This window comes from Apteryx rowi, unplaced genomic scaffold, assembly GCF_003343035.1.
Source record: "Apteryx rowi isolate R43461 unplaced genomic scaffold, aptRow1 scaffold_443, whole genome shotgun sequence".
Classification (NCBI taxonomy): domain Eukaryota; kingdom Metazoa; phylum Chordata; class Aves; order Apterygiformes; family Apterygidae; genus Apteryx; species Apteryx rowi.
The window spans coordinates 386,151-412,822 of NW_020450698.1; positions in this window are offsets into that span (position 1 = coordinate 386,151).

Below are 26,672 nucleotides of genomic sequence, written 5' to 3' on the forward strand. Positions count from 1 at the left end.
CATATCCATCTCTGAAAATACAGGAGCAACCAGAAACCAAAATTTTGGAAATCTTCATTCCCAAAATTCACTGTGAATTCTTCATCTACACAAAATACCATGATGTGGGCACAGAAGTTTTCTACTGACAGCATAAGCTAACGGTTAAACTGGTTTTGCCAAAGAGGACAGAAGAAAGCCTGACATCACTCCATCCAAAATCCTTTCCAGCAGGCTAGATTTAATTCCCAGGAAGTTCTAAAACAAGACGAAGCAACTGAAATCCCAGGACAACATCCGCCTAGGGCCTTCTGTGGTCCCACCAACTGTAGAAAAAACCATACCTTGCCTTGGCTATCGGCAGCACTTGAACTTCAGCCCCTACTGCCTTATGGATCTCTTAACTTGAATTTAAAGATCCACTTGTCTCGAGCTAGAGATTTGTGTGTAGGCCAGAGTCAAACTAGGGCAATACTTAAGCTGCTTCTTAAGCTTACATTGTAATGAAGCAACCTGCAAGTTCAAGCTTTTAAGGGCCACAGCAGGCACACCTGCTGCAACTGCTCACAATTAGACAGCTTCTGAGCAAGGTACACGAATCATGAAAATCTAATACGGCTCACCTGTCTGCCACTAAACTGCTTTAGCAGGCAGATCAAGCTGTGGTGTTCTCTTTCACATACATTACGAGGTCCTCAGCACAATCCTGACAGTGAGACCTTTTCTGCAGATGAGAAGTGTGGCAGACATACAAACCCTATAGGAAACAAATTTCAGAATGGCAGATTGCCAAAGGCATCTCTAGGCAAAAGGAAGAAGAACTGACACTGCCATCCAACTATCCCAGAATATTTGTAATGGAACAGGAAAATGTGCAACTTCCATCAAGACAAAGATGAAGAAAATCACAACTACATAAAAAAGAAGAGTTTTTTGCACATTCTGTTCCTGACTTACCTTCTTTACAATTAGGGGGCAGATTCAATAATAGCCCCTAAAAATCCAGCTGTCACATTCTGATATTTCTCTGACTGCCCACAGAGATCTAATTACCTCAAACACTCCACATTCCTAAAAAAAAAAAAATCTCACACGGACAAGTCCATTCCTCAGCCTCACCCCACCAGAGGTCCGAAGATTGAAGCAAGCGCAACGCTATGATGATCAGGTGGCTTCTGGAGCTGTGCAACAGGGTCAAGGTATAGGGACAGAAAGAAGGGAAACATCTGCTCTAGAATTAGAGAGAGCAGAATGCTTAAAAAAATGGAAAAATAATTAAACAAGTTAATGAGCCATAGTTGGCAAAGAAAGCACAGGCTGAGAAAGACACAACCCCTCAGTGAGGGGACAGGCAAAGACAGCAAGAAACCCTCCCAGGTCAAGGCAGAAAGAGACCACGTTAGAAGCTCCATAGTGCAGTTGCAACAGAAAAGGGGAGAGGGGGGGAGAGAGAGAGAGAGAGAGAGAGAGAGAGAGAGAGAGAGAGAACATACCAAGAGAAGAGCAGATTTCTTCTGGAGTTTAAGGGCTGGACTAAGCTTCTGAGGATGAACAAAAGGGAATGTCTGTGGTGGATCCGAACAGGAGACAGGGGTGGGACAGCAGTGCCATAGGGTTTGTTTCATTATTGGTTTTGTTTGTTTTAAAAGGAAGTTAATAAAAAAAACACCAGAAGCTTAAAATGCTCAAAGCATACAGCCTGCCACTCCTCCTAGATAAGGAGAGAAATTCCCACCCTATAGCGAGAAGAGCTTCTTGGGATCCAGCAGCCCTTCGACTCTTCACCCTCAGCTGGGGGGCAGAGGGGGTTCCCATATCAGCAACTCAGCAGCATGGAGCTCCTTGCACTGGCACCGGCCGCCTGCCCAATTCAGACCTGTAATCTCCCTCGACTTTGATTTAATGCGGCAATTACTGGTAATGTGGTTTGAAGGAGATAAATGCCCAGTACAGGGCTGGCTGGCACTGACGCTCATTCCACTCATGATGCGAGAACAGTTTTAATTAAAATCCCCTTTATGATAAAGGAGCTGCTTGACTGGATGTTTCTGTGCAGCCCTGATACGGAGCCTCCTCCAAAGCGGATTAGAAATCAAAGTTTCTCCCTTCTCGCTACTGGCAACACACAAAAATATGGAAGACAGTTACCATGTCACCCCTCTGCAATTTCCTTAACCCTAGAGATGCTGGGAAAATGCCCACATTTACTTAAAAACAGTTGCCACCTTCTGTCACAGCTCTAAGTGTTTTCCAAAAACTAAGTACCAGCGATGCTTTAATTAGAATAAATGCATCCAGAGAGCTCATCCTCCCTGATTCCAAACCATTTTCTCTTTATCTGTTTTAAAATGGAATTAGCTTGGCCACTTCTACTGCAGACCTGTCATTACAGACCACATCCTGGTGAGGAGGGAAGTCGGAACCACGATGCTTTGGCAAGATGGGAGGAAGCCAGGAGCTGGCTGCAAGGCTGGAATGGCAGGAGATTCTGCTGCCTGACACAGAGGAGCACTGACAGGGAAGAGGGAAGGAAGGCTGAAATAGTACAAAAGATAAAGGAATAAAATTTGGCAGAACAGTCAGGATCCCAGTACAGACACGTTCCAGAAACGATCTGTCAGCTCTTGATCAAGTTACAACAAATATAGGTGCAATTTTGGGTTGGTTTTCTTCTTTACAGTATAGGAAATACCAGAGATGAATACATTAAGCACAGCTCATTTCTATTATTGCAAGTGCCAAGAGCAGATTGTCACAGTGAGAAATTGGCCTTGTGCACTACACAGAAAAGGCAGCACTGGGTTTCGAGGCCTGCAGACAGTGCAATGTGAAGATAAAGAGCCTCAAGTCTGAATGCACATTATTTCTCTCCTTAAGCCGGTGGAACACACAAAGATAAAAAGGCTGATTTAAGCAGTTGAATTCCTCCTTGACCCTCAGAATATATCTGTGGACCATAGGACTGTTCAAACCTGGTCCCAGGAATCTCCCCCCTCAGCTTCAGAGCTTTTGCATCACCCCCCTAGCATTGTTCCATATTCCCTGAAAATTTTTTCTCCACTAAAGCCCTCAGTGCCACAGTCGGTGGTATTCCGTTCAGGGGGAAAAAAACTGTTTCTTTCAAATTCCTATTTTAAAACAGCTCTAATGTTCCAGGAATGTCCCCTCCATCAGACAGCACAATACCCAACAACAGCTGAAAAAGAAAGTTCCAAACAGAACCAGGAGGAATTCAGCACAACTCACCATACAGGACACTGAAGCAGCAAATGTGAGACCAAGAAAGGCTGATGCAGCACCACCGTGATGGTGAAATCAGCCTTCATGAGCAATTACTCCTCAACTGGATGAACAAAGGGTAGAAACACCAGGCCAGAGAAGGCAACATGAAGATACAATGCAGTTATGCTTGTCCATAGTGAAAAAAAAATGAAACCAAAAAAGGCCTGGTATAATTAACAAGATTAAAGGGGGATTTAGGATCAGGACAGAAAAGCAACAGGCCAGATTGATCTCTCAACCACTGGACTCTTAGTAGGATTCCAGCTTTAATCCTGGAAGGATCAACGCAATGTAATGGGATTAAATCAACATCAGCTTTTGTTTTTACACATCTGAACCCCCAGCGCCTGCACTTTTACCACTTCAGATAAACAATAGAAAGGTTGATTGGTACCAATAGACAACTGGTGCGAAGATCAGCCACACACTTCCACACTCCAACCCCATGACAGTAGGACAAACAGCACAGGTACTGCCACCTTGAGAGCAAATGGACAAAAGCTTTAGTGTATAACAAATTGTTCAAATGGTAAAGAAAGCCAAAGATTTACCAAAGTCAGTGGTCTGGCCAGCAATAAATTTACTTATATCAAGTTTGATGGGATCACCCCATGACTGATGGATGGGAAAGCCAGGGGGAGAGTCCCAGCTGCATTTAAACGTGCTGCAGACTGGCAATTGGATTTTGATATTGTCTCCTGACGAAGAGGAACAAAGGAAGCAGTATACTCTGCGGAACATATCAGCAAACACATTTAAGACAAATTGTCACACGTCCCCATTGCACAACAATATCGAAGAATTACAAAAGTGAGAAAAGTCTCTTTCAGAATGTATCATTTGCATTACAGCTGGTGTAACACATGCAGACCAGCTGCACCTCTATTCCACTGCCCTGAAGTTTCCAAAGCTTGCTGGTAATTTGAGTTGGTATTGGGGTGGGGGACAAAAGGAGGGAAGGAGAGAAATAGGACAAGGCACTATATATATATATATATATATATATGCATGTGTGTGTGTGTGTGTGTGTGTGTGAGAGAGAGAGAGGGTGTGTACACACACACAATTTTTAAAGTTTTTATTCTTGTAGAAGAGAATAAAATATATACATTTAAATTAGATGGTATCCATCACCATCCTGTTCTACTGAAGATGGAATGAGTGTTTATCACACACCTGTTCTCAACAACTAACCAGCTGCATTGGAGAGCAACACCTCACATGCTAGGAAAAAGCATCATAGTATCTTGCATTTCCTACAGCACTTCTGGTGAGTCCTAAAGGTGTTTAAAAACAGTAATTATATATACGCTATATCCACATCAAAGTCTGTCTGCTTTGCAGTGGGTACTGTATTCTAGCAGAAGAAAAATCTCCTTAACACCAAAATTTTACAATGCAGATAATGCCCTATTCTTAAAGATGCCACAAAAAGTTGCGTCATCTACCATGAATGTGCTTTTCCATTTCAGCTGGTTGGACAAGAAAAGTCATCCTCATTCACTGCTCCTCCTCACTTAAGCATCAGCCAATGTCCCGCCATAATAAACTGCTTGGGGGGCAGGGGGTGGAATAGCTGAAACTACTGCTGGAATCAACAGGCCTGTGATGGAAGCAGCTTCCCTGTGTTACTGAGACAGTCCTGATGGAACTATGCACCCCATTTACACTGCCAAATAGACTTTGCCTCTTTCCTGAGAGAGGCTTAGGCTTTACTCAGAAGGCTTCTCCATCCAAGAGATGGATGCCAAGTAGACATCCCCTACTGACCAAGGGCAGGACTAAAAAGGAGGCCATTATGACAGAAACAAGAAGTTAAAAAATAGCAATGGACAGACCACATTATGCCTGTTTCTTATTTTCTAGCCACGTATACATATTTGAATTTCAACATTTTTCTGCATTTAAACTTTGTTTCAACACTAGATGATTTATAAATTATGAAAAAGTACAGAGGAGCATTCCAGTATCATCCTATGCCAGCTCCTTAAAGCACAATGAATAATAAACCCCAAGAATACATAAAAATTGTCATCTGGTTAAAGTATTTTCACATTATCGTTGTCTTAAAGTCCAAGATTCATTTACAGCATTCTGTGGGGGATAGTTTTTCTCCTACCTCAAATGAAACATGTTAACTGCCTTTGCCCTGAATTCAACTACAGACCCAAGAACCGTCTGGTAAAAAGCCATCAACAGCATAGTGCAGGGAGTATATTAGTCATGAGAATAGGACTCTGAGAGCAATGAAACCTAAATTTAAGGGACAGACAAAAGAAACTTAATTACTTGTTTAAGCTGCTTCACAGCTTTGAGGAATCTTTAGCACTTTCAGCAAAAGAATAGAGCACCAGAGGGCACAAAGCACATCCTCAGCTGGTTTCTTACTTTCCTGCAAGACCATTTTCCCTTCCAGCACAGAACTATCTGTGCTGGTCCATCAGCACAACCTGCCTCTTCAATGAAGAGCCACAGGATGTGTTATATTGCATTAGGTACAGAGTACTGTCCAGAACCTCGGCACTGTGGATCTGTGGATGCAGACTACAGATCCTTCTCCAGACTGACAACTCTCTAAAGAAAACATTTTGTCTAACCCCACAACCTGGCTCAAACTCCTGCTGTACCAAGAAGTCCCGCTGAAGGAGTGCAGGATCTCTTCCAGCTAATCATTCAAGTCATCCAATCATTCCTTTGATGAAGTATACAAACATATGTACTTGATATCCTAGGAGCTACTTAGAGCTTTGGCCAAAAAAGTCCTCCAAATTTAGATGCACTCAAAGACCTTTCCTACACTATCACTGTAACATTGGGGGTTAGGCCAGTGGTAAAGTTCTGGCATTGCTAGAATTAAGATTTGCAAAGAAGGACCAAGGGACATGCAGGAAACAGATGTTCCACCTCAAATCACTATTATCTTCATTCTTCCTCAAGTTTTCAGCTGCAAATTAGGAAGGCTGAGAACAGGCTTATTCTCTTCCTTCCAAGACAAACAGGTTGCTTTGTGATAAACAAACTCAAATAGGATTTCATTGCTCTCAGTCTCCCAAGACTTGGGCAGTCTTGCAACAAACTAAAAGTCTCCTGAACTCACTGCTGTTTGGACAAGGGGGAATAGAGCAGATGGGCAGAAGAGCTGCCGGAGAAATTCAGCCACCCTACATCCTTATAATTCTTTTGATTAGACTCATCAAGGAAGTAAATTCCTGAATGTGATAGCAATGCAATGGACACTGATTTTACCTATTTTTACATTGATCAAGTGTAGCCTACTGGATAGATCACCCCAATTCCTGATCTTCCTTCTCTGAAGCCAGTGGCTTAATTTAAAATGGCTTCTCCCTCTGAACTGCACTGGGTTCTCCTGCTTCAGTAGTGACCTTGGCGTCTTCCAGGATTACAGGCTTGCAGGAATACAGCACTGGAAAACACCTCCTAGATCATTAGCTGTACTTCCCTATTAACATAGACAGTCACATTATATAATCTCTTTCATAAACTCTTCTTGCTCCATTTCCCAAATCTCCAAAGCCTGTTTAAAAACCTAAATGCAAATAGATGCAAGTTGTTTTGTAACACTAACCCCCAGGGGAGTGCAATGCAGACATCCCCAAACTGGCTGTACACAGAGCAGCTCAGCTGTGGAAGCAGTATGACCATGTTCACAAGGTGCTGCACCAAAGCTAATAAACCTTATCGAGCAACAGAACTCATTATCTCAGTTGCAGTGCTGGACAAACAACTATATTACTTCTGGATTCAAGCTGCTAGATATGCGTGCCACAGTATGGCCCCATGGGGACTTGCAGGCTAGAAAATCAGCTTACAGGCTACTAGCTCAGGGATCTTTGCATACACTCCATTTCATGATTTTCCAGGGCTTTCCTCCTCTAGAGCAAGAATCCAAAACAGGTGCTTATATTAACAGCATGTGCTTTTTGCCATCGTCACAGAAATCCACCCAAATCTGACAAGGCAGTAAGCCTCTAAACAGCACAGCACACGTACATATTCAGGAAAACCTTCCTGGATTTTCACAACCACAGCCTCCCAGAGGCCATCACATCTTAACTTCTCTTAGCATTGACCACACTGTGCATGCACCATCCGTACACAGCAACTGCACATTCTCCATCCCTTCACAGCTCCAGCTTATGGCTGACAGGTTCATTTGCCACTCCTACCAAACAGGTTCCAGCCAAAGACCTACAGGCACAGCCAGACTTCCCTACTAATAACTGCCCCAGGCTTGGCACTAGAACAGAGCAGGGAAGCCATTTTCCCTGGATAGCCTCTTGCTCTGCTGATATCAAACGCATGCTTTGAAAGTCATGCTGTAATGACCATACTTTTCACTGGCAGTAGCTGCATCTCATGAAAAAACAAATGATAGAAAGATATGGCATGAGGAAGAACACGTTGCTAAGACCCAAGTTTGGCAGCAGAATTGGATTTCTAGTCCCTTGATGGTAAAGCTGATGAACTTGGTGCCTAGAGGGAAAAATTATTCCATTGAATGCAAAGAGAGGCTTTTAAGTGACAAAAAAAGCAAGTAAAAGACAGGTCAGGAAGAAAAACAAAAAATATATATACTTTAAAGTGAGCTTGGCAAGCCTACTAGCACTATTCTTGCCTGTATAGTAGATAATTAGTAGGTGTAGGTAAGATCTTCATTTTTACAGGGCTCTAAAGAAAGAAATCATTTCTAGTTGCAATAGGCAGCCAGCCCTCTCACAAACACTCAGCATGTACTCTGTACATGGCTGTGAGAAATGAGGGAATTATCTATACACACTGTAATCTCAGATCACAGCTATGAGTCCTGCGCTTTCCTATCAGGAAGCTAGCAACAGCATGGACCTCCCCTACCTTGGTCCCTCCTGTCTTTGATGGTTTCAGCTGTCTTTGAGCATGGGCGAAGGATGGCTGATAAATTGCTTGCTAGGGCTGCTGCCCCTTCCTTTTAACCTTTCTTGTAACAACAGACCTCCAGCAAGGCAACATTCATACCCGCAACTCTCAGAACACATCATGCTCTTTAGAAAATACTTGGAATGAAATGACTCTAGATTGTATCTTATGACTCACAGTACATGAAGATTCATCTCCTCACAAATGAAAAAAATAGGGCTTTCTTATCCAGAAAAGGCCTGAACACTTTTCCCACACTAGGCCCTTCCCACTCCACTCCCGGCTGCAGCCAGCAGAACGCCTGCCCCCATGCTGTCAGTGCACACCTCCCTCCAAGCAAAGACCCTCTCTCCTTCACATGCCCAACTACCCCATGTCCCATCTGGAGAACCGATGGCTAGGAGCCCTCTAGAGTAAGCCAGGAACCCAGAAAGCTGTAGGCAAAGGGGGAGGGGGGGGGGGAAGGAGAGAAGAGACAAGGGTAGATTTAGAAGGTTCCCTACCCAACAAAATACCCTGTCTGCAAAAACAGAAGTCCTATATGCATCTTCTGTACATAAGGAAAAATATCCATATTAAGTTTCTACATGAATGATTAAATGTATACATTTGAACAGTTTGCAACATTAAAAAGAGGCTACCATACTGTCTCTGCCTCAGAGAGACTTTATACAGCTGCATCCTACACAATAAAGGTGTTAAGATAAATAGTCTCTTTTGATATTTAATGGCAGAGATAATCTGCCGCCTTCACTTCCCTCGCAATGCCCAGCATTAGGTCACCACGATAGACATTTTAAGTTTCCCACTCTCTAGATTTCTACAGCCCAAAATCCACTGCACTCTGCAAGGCCCTCATTTAGAGTATCCTGCAACAAGTTTTACTCCAGGGAATACAGTTCAGCAAGCATGAATTTCAGTCTGAATATGGGATACAATGCCAGCTCATTTCAGAAACAGAACGTTATAATTAGGGGCCTGTAATGTTGCAAGTAGTCTGCACTTTCGAGTCCAATGTCCACTCCATACAAGAGTTGCAAAGAAAGATGTGTTCTCCTTTTTATTTTATTATTTGACAAATGCGACAGCATTCAATATCACACAATCTCTTTAAGGAAGATCATTCTGAAACATGCAGGCCTAAGGGGGGCAAAATTACGGTTGCTCTGGGAAACTTAATTCTGGATTTCAGAACTTGCATATTTAAAACCTCAAATTTAACATTGCAGTAATGTAGTTTCATGCATTGAATTAAGGAATGACTCAGTGCAAATCTCCGTGCATCTGCTGAAATTCTGACGTTCCAAGGACAAGAGGCACAGAACAGAAAAAAAATACAGATCAGGGAGCAAGAAGAGAATGGAATGGAAATTGTAAGAATAGAAGCAAAAATCCAGTATAGTCAAGGCACAGCAAACCAGATATGCCACTCAGGGCTCCTCATTCTTACACCACTAAAGGTTGTGTGGCACGCCAGGATAAAAAACGCTTAAAGCAGAAACACACAATGGACATGGAGGAAAAGGTTCCTGAAAGGAATGAGAGAAGGAGATGATTCCCCAAAAGTAATAGGGTAACCTGTACTGAGAAGAGAAAGATCACACCCAGATAGCACAAAGTTACTAACTTTTTCTTAATTATCATGGCATGATGCCAGGCTGATGCCCTTAAAACTCCTTCAGCTATTCAAGTGTTTCATACTTATTTTCCCCACTCGTCCGGAAGTTCATCTACAATGCAAGTACAAAAACAGTGTACAGCTGTACAGCAAAGTTTAGGGTGCAGGTGGAAGCAGCAGCACAAGGAGGAATACTGTCCTTTATTCATTGGGAAATGCCCCCAAAATAAATCCTCTATCAAGAATCTGGTACAGCACTTCATCTTCCGTACTAAAGATGGTCTTCATGCTGGCTGAGACCTCCACTTTATGGGACAGTTCTCACAGACCCATCGCCAGCAGCAGGAGGAAAGACAGCAGGGCAGTTCTCTCAGCTCCCGCACTCAGCCAACGTCCTCTGCCTTTCAGCTCGCTAAGGAACATCTCCATTGTTTACTGCTTATCTGAAATCAGCAGCAGCATGGCTGGATTACTTCTCATCTTACCCCACCCACCAAATTAAGCAGAAATCTTAACTGATCCACAGGGCTTGCCTGGCCTTTCTCCATAAAAACTGGCATCCAAATTCATGGTCCTGCACATGAAGCAGCAGCAGGGGGGAAGAGTAGAAAAGGCAAACGTGCCTGCCAGCAGGGCCTGCTGTACCAAAAGAAGCAAGTGTGCATACCCCAGCACAGAATCAAGTTACCCTATAACAAAGATAGTGTGTGTATGTGCAAAGGAGGGAAGTAAAATCCTTTTGCCCGTGTTCCAAAGCTTGCTTTGTTGTTAAAATAAACCAGTGTTTGTTTCTGGGAGTTATGTGGAATAAGATTCTAAAAACAGCAGCAACTAGAGGACCCCCTTCGGAATTACGAACAGATTTAAAAAACAAACAAAAACTTCTGAATTGATTACTCTTAACCTTGAATACCTAGGTGAGAAACCCAAGGACAAACTACTGATCTCAAGGGTGACCAGAAGCAGACAGTATTACATATATATGACTAACTGAGAAGCCTAAGAGCTGACTATTCCAAAGGAAATTCCAGTCTTTGCTCAAAGGCTGAAAATATATATGCTTTTGCTTTGCTTGCTGGATCTATAACATTTTACACGTTTTTCCTGACATTATTTTCCATATTCCATCAGAAACTCTAGTAACCATGCCACATCTGGAAAAAGGACCTTGCATCCAGCATTTGTCAGAACAGGTCTATCTTCCCTCCTCATCCCCCCAGCCCCTCAAATTACAAAACTGTCTATTCCCTGCTCTTCTCTTAGCATTTAGTGATTACAGATCCCTTTCAGCAGCAATCTTCCACTACCTGAGCTGTCTCTCAGTAACACCAAAATCCCATAAAGCAGAGGCGTATGGGAGCAGTCTCACACATGAAAAAAAATATACAGGTCCCACAGATGGTAGACAGTGAGCATAATTATACAAAGAATTTTGTCTGCAAGGCACCTGCCCAAAAGTACTATCCAAAGGAACTTTTAATTGCAGAAAAAGCCTGCTCGATTCTCAGTTAACAGGACACGTTCTAAATCTTATTTTTTAAAATGGGAAATTAAAGCCCACTGTGTGTAGAGGCTGCAGAGAGCTAAGCCCAGCAGAGAAGGCCGCTCATGTTAGCGCAGAGTTCTTCAGCTTTCCATTCCTTATATGTGCAAAGTGTGTAAGCCCTCACACACAGTTCTCTACTCACCCAAAGGTACATCATGTTAGCCTGGGTCGTGCAAACCCAGCAGTGAGATGATCCGGGAACGCAAGAGACACTTCAGTAAAACGAAGAGACCAAGATTTAAAAAAAAAAAAAAAAAAAAAAAAATCCAAATGGCTCAGTTTGAGGATTAGAAAGCGTCTCCTCCTCCCCCCTCCTCCAGCTCTGGCTGTTCTGCGCTGTTCTCTCGCACTTAATCTCTCGCTGGGAGTTCCCAGCCCCGTGTGTCTGTACTGGCGTGCACAGCACACACTCTGCATTTGCCTCCAGGGAATTTCTCTCTGTCATTCTACTTCTAAAAACACAATCTCGGCCTCACAAGATTCTTGCAAGAGGCAGGGATGGGTGGGGTTGGTAATAAATGCAGCCCAACTCCTAATATTGAAGTGCGCTTACTTTAGAAAAGGGTTCTTTAAACATGAATGAGGCAGAAAGCTATCCTCCAAGGTCATTGAGAGTGAGAACCCACTCCCCCCCTCACTAATTGCTTCTCCAGGAATCATCCACGAATCCAGAAGCTATGCACAGTGCTATATACACCATTTCTGAATGTCTTCATCGACAACGATTAGTCAACACCCAAAATTCAGTCACAATTCAATAGCTGTATTTAATCATTAACCACTGACAGGAACCAAGGAACAGAACTACGGGAATCCTGAAGCTAAGAAGAAAATACATAGTGTGCCAGTCACCCTGGAGCTACCACAGGAAAAACAAATAACATCAGAGTGAGATCAGAAAGAGAAGTAACTCAAAGATAAAGGGGTTAATCTGCTTTTGCAGGTGGCTCTGCATACAAGTATTTTACAGACTCCAATATTGCTAAAGGGAAAGAAGCAGCTGGCTCTAATTCCACAGAGTGTATCAGGTTCCAGCTGCCCAGAGGCAAGTTCCCCCCAAGTCTGACTGAGGCAAGCACCCTTGCACTGAATGCACTCCAGTCCGATTCTCCGATTTCAGTTTCTGCAAACCTCTGCCAATCAGGAGTCAGCCACAGCAAAGGTACACAGAGCAAAAGATACTCTTTCCTGAGCTACCCAGAGCAAGCCTACAGAGACAAGATCCAACAAGCCCTTCTCCACACAGATGAATCCTCATCCCCATTCCCCATGCTACAGGACAAGTGTCACCTCTCATCTCATTAATCAGTTAAACTGCACTTCCAAACTAGGAAAACGGGTTTATCGCCCCTTCTCTTCCCCACCTCGGAACGAAGATTCAACTTTCCTCGCTAGGTTCCAAATGCTAAGTTAAAATCGGCCTCTCTTCAAATGGAAAAAAAAATCATGTTTTCATTGAGGCACTGGTCTCCTTGGAAATGAGTTTCAAAGAAATATTTTTATCTCAGCCAAAGATATAGAAATGGTGCTCTTTCACATATCACCTCTGCTCCTTTTACTTATAGATTACTTAAATGTAATAAAGTGGGCTCTGAGCAAAGAAAGCAGCAATGCCGTTTGCCATGCTCCACCCACAAGCCAAGCTCTACCTCTACGGGGCAGCAAACTGAGATGCCTCCCATGGCAGCGTGCACAGAGGATCAAAGCATGCTCTGAACTCCTCAGGCTCACCTCCCTTTCAGCAGGGTTTAAAGCCCTGAGATAGGCTTGTCTAAGATACAGGCACAAACACATGTGCTGCAGGTTCTATCCCAAACTTGCACAACGCTGTGAGGCTCTCAGGAAATAGATGACTGTAGCTGCAGTCTAGCACAAAAACCTGGAGAAAAAGCTTATCTGCATGACCAGGATATAATAGTCACAGTGACACAATCATTAGAGACAGGCAGGAAGTCACTTGGCTTTACAGCCAGAAAAAAAACAAGCCCTGCTGCTCAGAGGAAGGCGCACAAGCACTGATTCAGGAAGCTCAGATGTCACAGGATTGTTAAACTATATAGTCTCTTGGGCCTTCCATCTGCTCTCACCTTTCAACACAACGGGTCAGACTGAAAGGGTGAAAAGCAAATGTTCCTAAAAATCACTTACTGCACCAAAGCTTATGCACAGTCTTCAAAGAGTCAAACAGATGATCCATATGCCTTTTCTTAAAAGCTCTGAAAGGAGCGAAACAGTGGCAATGCTGACATTTACATCATGATTAGACACTTCATGTAACATTTCAGCAGCGAGCTCACACTGGTGGTAGCTTCTAGTTCAGACAGCCTGCAAGCTCAGGCAGACATTCCTGCACCAAATATACTTGATGACATTTTCAAAATTTTCTGATGCAGAATGCTTATGGTCTTACTATCATTTTAAGGGAATTTGAGATTCCTTGTGTGCAAAGATAAGAAAGTGAGAAGACAAGGGAACTAGGCTAGCAAACCCAAATAAATTCCACTTCATGTGTATTTCTGTAAAAGACCTGAAAAACATAAGTGCTTAATATTAAGCTGAAGAGTGGCCAACAAAATATGCAAAAAAATATGACCTTCCCTTCTCTCTCAGGCTCTCTCATCCTTTTAATCCACTCTTCCAAGGGAAAAGAGGAAAAAAGAACAGCCTTCTTTTGAAAGCTTCATTTCAGCTCCAGGGACTCTTGCAAATCATCTCAGCAACTTCACAGCTGGACAGGTGGTATTCAACCTCCGAAGTGAAATAAGCCCAATGAACCCTCCTCAAACCATCAAATACTGGCTTGAAATTAATCTGCCACTGTTGCTACCTCAGCTACCACCTTACCATTGGAGGTATACTGGAAGATTACTAAGAGCAGCAGACTTCTGGTGATGAAATACCCTAGACCTGGAGCACTTTTTGATGAACTACAAGAGCAAGTTTCGCAATGCTCAATATTCTCAAGCAATGAGAAGAGTATCCTACCAATCAGAAAATAATGTTGCAAGATGCCTCTAGAGGCGATGCTGGTCTAATACAGCAGAGAGCTCCCTGGCTGTTCAATCCAACACATAAAAACATGAAGTGCACACACAAGACCAATAGACAGTTGTAATACTGGTGGCAGTGGTAAAACCATGATAGCTTCATATTATAAGCACAATAAAGTTCTATTTGGCTGATACAGTTAGATTAAAAAAATACAGATGAGCCGTTCAGCCTTCTTCAAGCTTTTATTTTAGATTATATAGATTTTTTAACTATATTAGTTGGTCTATAAAAGATAGCCATCGCAGACATGCTATTTTTGCTAGAAAACTTACACTAAGATGACAAAAAGTATTCTGTAAATAGCAAGATGACAACAGGATGTTAATGAGTCTAATTCCAGAAAAACAACATATGACATGACTAAAACTAGAGAGGCTTCTGAAACAGGTAGCAAGGATCCTTTGCAAATGCTTTGTGTTAATCCTAATGACAATGCCTTGCAGAGTCTATGTCAGGAAACTTGGAAGATTGCTGTGTGTGAAAATACACATGATCTCTTAGGGACCTTTCCTGTCTCAAAAGGGAGTAAAAACAGAAAGAAAAATATTTTTGAGTGAATATATACTGAGCTGTGAGAAAAACGTTTAGAGAACTTTAGCCTAGTGAAATATCAGTCCATTTTCTCTGATGGGAGGCTGCCTTGTTAAACACCAACGTGGACAGGAAAAAAGCAATCTTAAAAGGTATTAGTGCTTGCTAGAAGGGTAAGGAAGGTATTGGTAAGTAACAAAAGGGGAAAGAGAAAAGAGGGAGGCAAGCAACCACCCATTTAATATTAAATGAAGATATTTGACAAAGAGGCACTAGTAAACATAAGAAATTTCTCACCTGCTTCTGCATCGTTATGAAAAGTCTGAATCGTATGTGAGCAGAATTATGGCTGCTCAATTATGCGCATAAATTCAACCCAGAAGATATTGCTGGTATAGAAGTTTCACATAAGTCAAATGTTTAAAAAATAATAATTTTAAAAACTTTAACCTGTTTAGGATAGAATTGAGTGAGCAAATGGGGAGTAGGCATGGCACAGTTTCAAAGTGACATTATCTGTAGCTGATTGTGCTTCAGAGGCACGATTTCAAATGCTTATGGATTACCATTCTAACAGATAAAACTCAAGACAGGGTATGAGCTAGTGTGTCCACTACGCACTACTGAAATCATGTTAGATAGCAAGCAGATGAGTGCCTAGTTAAGCACCACTTCATAACGGAGGAAAAGCCCCATATGATCACAAGGAATTTCAAATGGAATGACACATGCAGGAGGCGTCACGGCGCTAATGCCAAATAACAGCCCTGAAATTTTTAAATTACAGAAAACAACTTCTTAGTTCAAGAAGTGTTATATTTAAAACATGAGCAATTCTCTATTACATTTCATCCTGACAGAAAAGAGCAACCAATCGTAAAAATAGAAATTAATGGTAGCTTAGGTAAAAATGATTGTGACAATCACATTTTGATACATGGAAAGAGAATAAACACCAAACCAGTATATCTACTTACATATTTAGTACTTGAGAGGGACCAGGTACATTGGTGTATTTTCCTGGAAAACAGATTGCCCGTTGGGCATCCCTGTCACATCCTCACACTTCAGCACTTTTATATATTCTAACAAGTGGAAAAAAAAAGGGAAAGTTGAGAGAAAAATATAAAGGAAGTTAGGAATGGCAACAAAGTTGGCAGCCAGGGAATTCTAAGAACAGGAGAAATCCACAGCCAGAGCTGAAGGACAGTAAAGAATTTTTCCAAGGTTCTCAAGAATAGCAACCCCAGCAATTGTGTTGGCCCACTACAACATGAAGAAGATAGAACCATCACCAATAATGAAGAAAGAGCCAAAGCGTTCAATACATATTTCTGTTCTATATTTGGAGAAAAGTCAGCTGTTGCAGTCCTGCGATAACGAAATGCTTTCCATTCCAACAGTAACTAGGGAAGATGTTCCAACAGCTACCCAACAAACAGCACTGTCGTCCCCTTATCTGGCTAAAGCTTACAAACAGAAGGGATGTAACCAGATAACAAATGGGTTTTAACCAAGCTACAGCTGTGAACATATTCAGGTGTGGACACTTTGAAAGGCCTCCAGTCTGCATACAATTACCTGATCAACATTTACAGCACTAATAGATCCTAAGTATAGTACTAACATTAATCCTACTGTAAGGTCAAAAGTACAACCATGATGCAACAGCTTCCCTAAACGCAAGGGGTTTTTTTGGAGCACATTATTAAAGCCCTGCTGCTGCTGCTGCTGCCGCCTAAGGTTGGCCAAAAGATCGCACCTCTGTCAACACCAGAACACTACATCAGGAAAGCAGTGCCACCAATACTAATTTTCACAGCATCTCAATTTTTCTAAAAGGCTCTAGTTTGGAAGTCTTACATTTATGAGATCTATAATAAATACTCCAATACTGAGCAAAGTAAAGGGTCAGATAACAGGAGGTTCACAAAATGAAGATATAGATAGAAGGCCTCAGGTAGGGGAAGCACAAATTAAATTGTGCACCTGAACACATTTGGGAGAACGATAAGATACATGAATGAAAAAATACTGGTCATAAAAGTATCTGCTTTTGATGTTTAATAAGGCTTCCTGGCAACCTCTCCCTCAAAATAAAATTGTAAAATAGTTTTTAAAAAATAATCTGAACTCTAAAACCAGATGAAGTTCTTTTACGGTTAATAAGTACTATTGAATGTATGGGTCCTTCTACATTGTGCAGTTTTCCTCGGCTAAATAGCGGGAAGGAGGTGTTCCGGAGTTGGGGAAGGCTGAAGAGGGAAATTTCATTTCAAACCAAAGGAAAATAGTTGCTCTCGCAGCCAAGAGTCAGCCTGAACATTCCACATTTTATGCAGAAGATGGACTCTGACTGAGGATGAAGACTTGCTCATTGTCCCACCACGATAAACACTTCAAGGACTATCTAAAAAGGTCTGACTGGAGATGGGAAGGGAGACATGCTTTGCAACTGCTAAAGGGAAATTTTTCTGACTGAATGGCTGTGTCCCACAGCTTATCTGACTCTGACAGAACGCCCCAGCAAGAGCATATGAGAATCAGACTCTAGTTATTTGTGGGGTTTTGGTATGCCTTGTGTCTTGTTCGTTTTATTTGTCTGGGTTTTTGTTTTTTTCTTTTTTAAAAAAGAAGATTACAGATGGGGCTAAGAACTGTCTGGGGAGACGCACAGAAGGCAGCTCTGGGCACACCTGCAGTTCCTATGGAGATAAGAGGATCTTCTCTGAGGTTGGTTTACTCCTTTGGGTGCTGCTTGAAACTATCCTTGTGACAGAGTAGTGCTCATTTGCCAAGACTCCCTCTGCTCAGGATTCTAGCATTATCGCCAATTATCAGAATTTCTGAAGCCACCAGGTAGATTTCCACTCAAAGTCCAAAAGGACTCCAGGAAGTTTTTCTGCATTATCTTGTCTGTGAAAGGAAGTAAGAAGAGTAAAAAGTGATACAATAAATCACCCAGAAAAATACCACAGTCCCTTTTAGATGTTTTGCCAAACAAGCTAAATAAGTAAGCCAAACATTGGCGTATTACAAGAGAAAACCCATTTTGTTACAGAGCAACCCATTTCATTACTGGAAAACTGGATTCCTTATTCCCTCTGGTTGGTATGGTACAGCTATGCAGAAAGAGGCTTCGGAAGGAAGATTGCTTATTTAAAAGCAAACTATCAAGGACTAGTTCATCTTCCACAAAAAGCAGGAAGTCTAAAACAGTAAAACACCCTGACATGCAAAAAAAGCCAACAGTTTTCAGGGACTGGCCTACTACTGACCACAAATAGTAATTAAATTTATGCCCTTAAATAAAATTCAGAAGGTCTCAATCCACAGGCTTATCATTCAACTATGAAGCAAAGAAAGAGGAACCAGGTACCAAGAAAAGCTTTTTAGACTTTGTTTGGTTTTTCCTCTCCTCACAAGTGTGTTCAAGAGCACTATTTTGGAAGGCATTGTCATTACTGCAAGAGAACCTCAACGAATAAAATAACTAGAAAGAGTGCTTTGCTGGAAATATGTTCCCAGACAAAAATACACTTTTAAATTAAAACCAAGAACACCTACCTACATCAACAAAACTAAACAGTAATGCCAGAGAATTCAAAGTTAAACATTACAGAGCATGCAAACATTTAGATGTAAGGAATTCTTATCGCTGTGGCATACTGTTTTGGACATTCCCTCTACAGAAACAAAACTGTGATGGAATTGCTCCCAGAATACAGCAAATATTACTTTGGGCAGCCAATTAGGAACTCCTGTATGTTTTCTACAGTCTTACTATAGAGGAACAAGATCGAGGTTTGCAATCCTCCAACACCTGAGGACAAGCTAACAAGCTTAAGATCTGTAGAAGAAACAGCATCTCCTCAGTTCTGTTGCTGCCCTAGGCCTTGTTTTCAAGCTGTATCGTCTCCATTCTTTCACACCTGGATACTGTCTGAAGTCCATACTAAGCTGGTTTATAGTGAGTGTATTTAGATGCTCATAAGAGGGGATCAGAATAAACTCCAACAGTGCTATTTAAATCTTTATTTTCAAAATAAAATTTAGTCAGCTAAACTTTAATCCTAATGTTTAACACCTTTACTAGTAATGTCCACAGAACAAAGTCTGATTTCTCTCCAATTTTCCCACCCCCTATGAAGTAACAAAGTATTAAACAGTACTGAACTCTAGCAAAAGGTGTTTTTTTTTTTCCCTGTAAATATCAAGTAAGGAATACAATATCCAAATGAACTGATAACAGGCAGAAAGATTCTCTTGGTCCTAGATCTATATCAGTATTAAAGAGAATATTTATTTGGTTTGTGGATGTTGAAGAGGAATCAATAACTGGACCTATAAAATGAAACTCAGCTCCTACCTCAACAACAAGCTGGTCTCTTTATAGTCCACAATGGTAGCCATATCAAAGGATGAATTGATGGCATCCAAGTGTTATCCTGGTAAGGTATGAGATTTCAGATGGCAAGAAAAAAACTGCTTCAAGTATCTCACCAAAAGAACTACGCCATTATTACACCACCTTTGCCTCCACGCTTATTATGTCAAGTGGCTCTATGGCGTTAGGATTCATCAGCACTGCAACAACCCAGCAAATTGAAAAAGGTGTGAAGATCACAGAGTATTGCAACAGTAGGGAAAGGAGAAGATATGGCAGAGTTCTCTTCCCTGGACCACACAGGGGTTTATTAATATGCTAAAACTTTGGCTTATGTCTGCTGCTGATAATGGAGAATACAAATTGAGAACAATACCATCCTCTAGAAAGGAACTCCTTTTGGCTTGTTTGTGCAAAGGAAGGTTAACAATGTTAGTATATTATTCAGGAAGTAATGGATACCCTCTTGCCCTGAGCAAATTCCTTTTCAATAACAGTAGTAATTTCCTAGGCAATACAACTATATCAAGGTATAATGGCTACTATATTTATCTACATGGGCCCTGTATTGCTGGGATCTAATTTATCATGTTTTAGAAAGCAGTTTACAAATCCTGGGATAGTAAAGTTGCTAGAGACAAGAATGAAACTCTAACCTGTATCGCTTGGTTTACTGACAGGTTTAACAACTTTTTTTTTAAATCAGTATGAGATGCATTCTCTCCAGTCCAGGAAGATTCAAAAACTAATAAAACTCATAAGGAGACTGCAATACACCTAGGAGAGCGAAGAAATCAGTTTAACAAATACTACATTGTGCAATGATTTTTGCATGTTTTTACATCCTATTGTCACAGCTGCTTTATTTTTTCTTGCATTCAAATAACATTCTTTCATTTGAACTTCTGAAAAGAAAAACAATTCATGAGATTACACAGAAGCCTTATGTACCTGATGAAGACAAAGTGTCTTCAGTTTGTGATGTTTTTGTTAGTGGAACGCCTGTAATACGATTTCAATATGAGAAATGACACAAGTATATAATCAGCAAAGAAGAGAAGAATGACTCCAGCTAATGAAGAGGTAACACTGAAAGACAGCTCCTGAGAAACAACAAAACTAAAATAATTGCTAAAAGACTTTGTGGAACATAGCATCAGCAAGATAAGAGTGGGTGTAATGAGACCAAACATATGTGTCAGGGGATTGCGGATACTTCCATTACATAAGGGTAATAAGAAAATCCAGGAGAAATCGCCATTAACAGAACTAAAAGCAAAATATTTCAATAGGGGTATCGGCAGTTGTCAAATCACATAAAGGAACAGCAGGCTGTTCAAATGTAAAAAGCATTAATAAAGCATAAGAGAAGAGGCATAAATAGATATAAGAAATAGAAGAAGATTTCTGGAGGACAGAAATGCTATTGGAAAAATTTAGTTATAGAATACAATATCCCAAACGTCAATTCACAGTCATCAGCAAAGGTCAGTTATCAGAAAAGCAGTTCTGCTTCTGACCTCATTCTGAGCAAAACGGTCCTTAACCATACCTGCACCACAGCCATCTAGCTAGATTACTCCAAAAGCTGCTACAAACAACTCCCCCCATCTGACTGGTTCCTCTGTATATTATGAATTTAAAAAGATTTAGAAACATGTGAGTGTGAGTGAGTTAGTGTATATCTTTGATATAAGACTTACAAGAAGGCATTTGGGGAGATACCTACCTATCTCTTTTACCAGGACATTTTGCCATTCTGCAGATTGCTCATATGTACTGAGTATTGGAAAAAATAAGAATTTGTAATGTTGATGTTCCAGTATATCTGGATATCTTTCCTGGCACTCATGTCAACTAATGTACTAATATCAGGAGGCTCTTGGTTCTCATATAAGCAGACTAGCTATAGGTCTGATCCTCAGCATGACTGCAGCCTGCAGGGTACAAACATAGTGTTACTCGAACACCTTCAGTTGAGCTCATAGTAAGGTTGTTCCACCTTCCCTTCTTCCCCTTACCCCCGACAAGACAAAAATTTTTACTATGTACTATAAAGTCCATTCTGCTGCCTTTTCTGATCAACTGGCAAAATTAGACTCCTCCATTAGAGATTGTTTGCAATTTCCTTGGTTGTCCAGTTCCTTTCTAAGGCAGAGAAATTCAATGAATAACAGCTCCCTTACACACAGTTCAAATGAGACGAATGCTACAAAGAAGCAGCTATGGCCAGTCAACATATGGAATTATTCTGCCATAGCTCCTATGCAGTACATTTTCATCTTATCTAAATCCAAATTTAAACTTGGAAATGTAGACAAACCCTCTGACAACCACTGTACCCTCAACAGAAGCTATTCACTCTGTTATCAAAGCAGCCAGCAATAACAAAATACGAGATTCCCCCCTGCTCCCAAATTCCCAGAGAGCAACAGTGACCAGAACAATCTTTTTTCATCCTTGTGTGACCAGAAGAATGCATGCTTCCTTTCAGATAAAGGCCTCGCTATGGTTATCTAATGCTAATGTCACTACAAACTGGATTAGAGATGCCCAGAAACCTCGAAATATGTACATGGATAGTCAGCTGTATCCTAATTCAAGTCTGAAGGAACTCAAATGCTCCAAATTGTGCCTAATGTAGTTAAGTTTGCCCTTCAGGTAGGATAGACCAGTAAGAACATATTACACAGTGATTAGATTAATTCTTGAGTGAAACTCAGAGGGCTGGCTTTATCTGTCTATTGTGTCAGTATATTTTAAAACATTTCAGAGACCAGAACACTTACTATACTCTGCTCCACAGCAACAACTGCTCAAAAAATACAGCAGTTCTCTGTCTGGGGTAAAGTTGGCAGCAACTGTGGACAACGCTGCTGTCAGAGTTCAACTCCCAGATCTGAAATGCCATTCTGCTGGAAATACCAAAGAGCCCAAATCTGGCTATATATACTGTGGGATGTAAAATATCTCTATCTCAGCTTTCAACAGAAAGCTCTGGAGTCTCATGACATTTACTCCTTTGGCCCCTGTCAGTCTTCCTCCAGACCCTGCAAAGGATTGGAGCTAGCTGCCATAAATGGATGGAAAACAACATGTTCTCCAAGCACTTGAAATTGAGGAGCACTGTTTTAGCTTAGGGAAACTGTGGCTAGAAGCCAGGGTGACAGGTGCCTCAGAGACAGAGATGATGATCAAACTGTTGTAAACACCAGCCAGTGCTGTTTTGCTGACCTGTAAGAAAGGTGTATCTGAGAAATGATGGACCTGAAAAGCTTAGGATATGTTTCCTGGAAGTAACTGAAATCTTTCATTGTTAAGTTTAACCACGAAGGATTTTTCGATAGGTCTCATCAGAAACAATCCCACCAGTAAAACTATTAGGCATCAGAGCAAGCATGGCTCAGTGCTGCTGTGACATCAGAGCAGCTCGCCATGATCCACAGGCACCAAAGAGTTAAAAATGCAGATTCCTGCTAAAACTGCCAAGAGCTACAAACCTTCTTCTGTGTGGGCGGCAGCAGCAACTAAATCCACTCCCCAGCAATTGGCTGGGCTGGGGAAAGGAAGGCGGGGAAGAAAGAGGTCATGGGGGACCTCTCTTACCCCCCCCCCCCAAGTAAATAACAGCACAGCATCTGCTCAGGTTTTCAGCTAAAATCTGTTAGACAGTTCTCTTCATTTTACCACTAGCCTCTAGAGAGAGCAGCCTCTGACCTTTATTAGGAAAAGAACCCCTGTCCTCTAATCACAGACTTCCTGGAAAACACAATCTAGCCAGCAATTAATACAAAATGGAAAAAAAAAAGTTTCATAACATGAAATTAGCACTGCAAGTTTTTTAAAATACATCCCCCACCAAAATGGCAGAAGAATTCAAGCACGTTTTCACAAGCCGTCTCACTCCCACTAGCATTATTTAACGGTACTTATTAAAAACATTCCCTCTCACCTTTTCCCCCCCCACAAAACCTGCCATCCCCCCCAAGTATTGTTTTGCAGATGTCGCCTGCAGCAGCACAGCTTCTTGCTGTGAAAGCTTCAACACAGGTGTGCAGAGTGTGACCTGGGCAGAATTACATGTGCCATTTCCATTGGGAAATCTAGGAGACTTATTAAGCCAAGACAGTGCCGATTAATCTACTAATGGAATGAATCAAAAGTGTGTTCCTGGCCCTTTCCCTCTCACATCCCAAAGCCTCAGGGGAGCTAAAACCATCTGGCAAATGCCTGCTCCAAGCAACGTTATGCTACTGCAGAAAATACCTCTCCCTTAATATTGAAAAGGGTGAAACCATCTTCTATCCACACCAGCTATTCTCGGGGGCATCTGCTTAGCTCACCGAGGCAGTCTGCTTGCACGCAGCATCCTTCACCAGCAAGTGCAGAGCTGCTCACTCACCATGCAGGAGAAGTCAGCAGAACAGAAACCAATCTCATTCATTTGTTCAGGGTCCTGCTGAAGCGGCCGGCACAAGCAGCACAGTGAAGCAGTGAATGTATTCAGAGAAACACACTGCCCTCCTTCAACAGTTCCCAACAGCAGGCTAGTAGAAGCAGACTCCCCAGATTGAGGAAGTACTCCTGCTGAAGTGTCTCGGTCCTTTTTTGTGCAATAGGAATTGCAAGTACAGTAGCAAAGATCCGTTTATTGTAAAAATAATAAKAAGAAGAAAAGTAAATATCTCCTCTGAGCATGCTAGAGATGGAGATCTGGTCAAAGAGCGTAAAGGGAAATTGAGATACCAAACAGCTCTAAGGTTCATACATGATACATGTTATTAATGTGAGGCAGAGGAAAGAACTGACTTAGAGATGCAGAACATCCTTCATTCTTTGAGTAATAAGCAAGCTAAGGAAGAAACAAAGGTATGGAACAGTTGTCACAAAGAAAGGACCTAGCTACCACTGTCTGGCATTTATAAGATCATATGCCAGCCAGAAAAGCCTCCTATCTTATAATTTAGACAACAAAGAAAAAGGCCGAATACAATAACCATCATATAGTTGTGAAGTTATATAGAAGAGAAACTGACTTATGACTGTCACAGAATAATACAAGTACAAGACAGGAGGGACAAGAGGTCCTCTTATCCAAACCCGTGCTCAGAGGCAGCACTGAGCATGTTTAGACAAACATCCATCAGGAATTGCCTAACTTGTTTTTACAGATTCCTAGAAACAGGAACTCGAGTTTCCAAAATTAGCCTATTCCGGTGCTTCACTACATTAAATTAGAAAATGTTTCACCCCATAATATCCAACTGAAGCCTTCCATGATGCAAATTAAGCTGTCTTTGATGGAAATAGAACATTATCAATTGCTATCCTCTTTATAACAATCTTTATCTGAAGTTTGCTGTTACACCCATCCTTGTCCATACTTTATTCCCTCTTATTCTCCCTCTCCCCTCCCCGCCTTATACCAGGCTAAGCCTCCTTTTCTTGATCTTCTCTGGACTTTTTCCAAATTCTGTTTCTATCTTCCTTGAAGTGCCTAAAACTAGGTACAACACTCCACTAGCTAGTGCTGAATTCTGAAGAATAATTACCTTCCATGGTTACATGACACACCTGGTAATGCACCCCAGGTTTTTAAGGGCACTAAAAATTCAGTTTGCTATCTCCTATTACCCCAGATCCTTCCTTCGATATTACTGCTTAGCCAGCTATTCCCCATTTTGTATTGTGTATTCATGTGTATTGTGTCCTTTTGTTAATACAGCTTGCTTTTGTTGAAATTTATATTGCTGGATTTCAGACCATTTTCCTCAATTTACCAAGATCTTTTTGACACCTAATCCTATCTTCCAAAGGCTGCCAGCCACTCCATAAGGTGCCACCCACACATATATATTTAGTCATTATTCCATTATCCTAATCATTGGTAAAAACACAGAAGAGCAGCCAGGACAGACCATGTTAAGATTCCAGATAACACAAACTCAAAAAAAGGAAAACAAACACTCCAATTATGGCTTTCCAATCAGGTGTTCATCCCCCTCCTAACTTCACCTCGACCTCATTTTCCTAGTTTACATAAAGGTCATGGGAGACTAGGTCCAGTGAGTAGCATTCTCCATTCACCAATCCTGCTGCCATGTCAAAGGAGAAAATTAAATTGATCTGACATGATTGATCCTTAAAAATTACCAATACATGTTTGTCATTGCCTTCATTTCCTTTATTAAAGCATCTAACTGTAAACACCTGATCTTTTTCAACATCCTTCCAGGTTCTGTAACTATGCTGAGTTATATTTTGGGGGTTTTCTGGTCCCCATTTAAAAAAAAAAAGGCTGGAGAAGTAACATGCACACATAGACTCTTCATTCACTTTAAAGCTGTAAGATTTCATGATATGCAGAATACATTGCAGAAGATGACTGATCACTGAAGAAGAGCCCCTACGGGCCTGCAGGAGGACATATCCAAACCCTAACAGTAAGTGTACTTCCATCTTGCACTGAACTCTAAACAGAAGTAGTGCTTTGCAGCACACTTGCCTTTTGATAAAACAAGCTCAAACCAACAGCCTGCTAAAGGCAGGAAAGCAGTAGCAGCTGGTTACTCAGACTCCCATCCAAAAGGCAACTCTATTACCAGCATTCCTCCTCAAAGATCCCTCCTTCATTTCCCCCTTTGCCTACCCCTCTCCGGCCTGAGATACAGAGGTATGCTGTAACAGAATAAAGACTGCTGCATTATGAAAGCCTCTTCCTCCATGCCTCATCAAAAGAGGATCAGAGCCCCTCAGAAGAATCACATTTCTAAGCAGACATCATGGAGGGACAGCAGGCCCTATCTCAGTCATCCCCACACAGACATAGACTTTCCTGGATGCTCCTTACACTCTGTTTAGGCAGTGACAAATTCTCTCCCCAGCCCTCATAAAACTTCTCTTGTCAAGGATGGCCTTCTCAAAAACCCATTAGGAGAAGTCAAAAACAAATGCTTGCTAGACACAAGACACTGAACTGTCCTTTCCCACTCTCCCTAAAGCTTTAGGCATTCCTGCTTTAAGGCGATAGTCAGAAACTTATGCCAAGGGATAATCTAAAAGACATGCTCTGGAAAATGAAAATAGCTTTTGGAAGAGGAAAGAAATCTCTGCATCTGCCCCTGGATCTTTGTGCGCACCCAACCCATTCAGTAGAGGCAGAGCTGGAGTCTTGGGCCTGGCTCGGTCCTGTCAACGGTGAGCACTTGCTATGCACTGGGTGCCCTCTTCTGGCAAAGCACAGCCAGAGCCACAAAACCAGCCCCCCTCCCTTCCACGGGCACCCAACAGGCCCCTCGCTGGGTCGGGCCATCCTGGTTTTCCCCAGTTAGTTGATGAGATCGATGCTGTGTCCAAGCAAGACC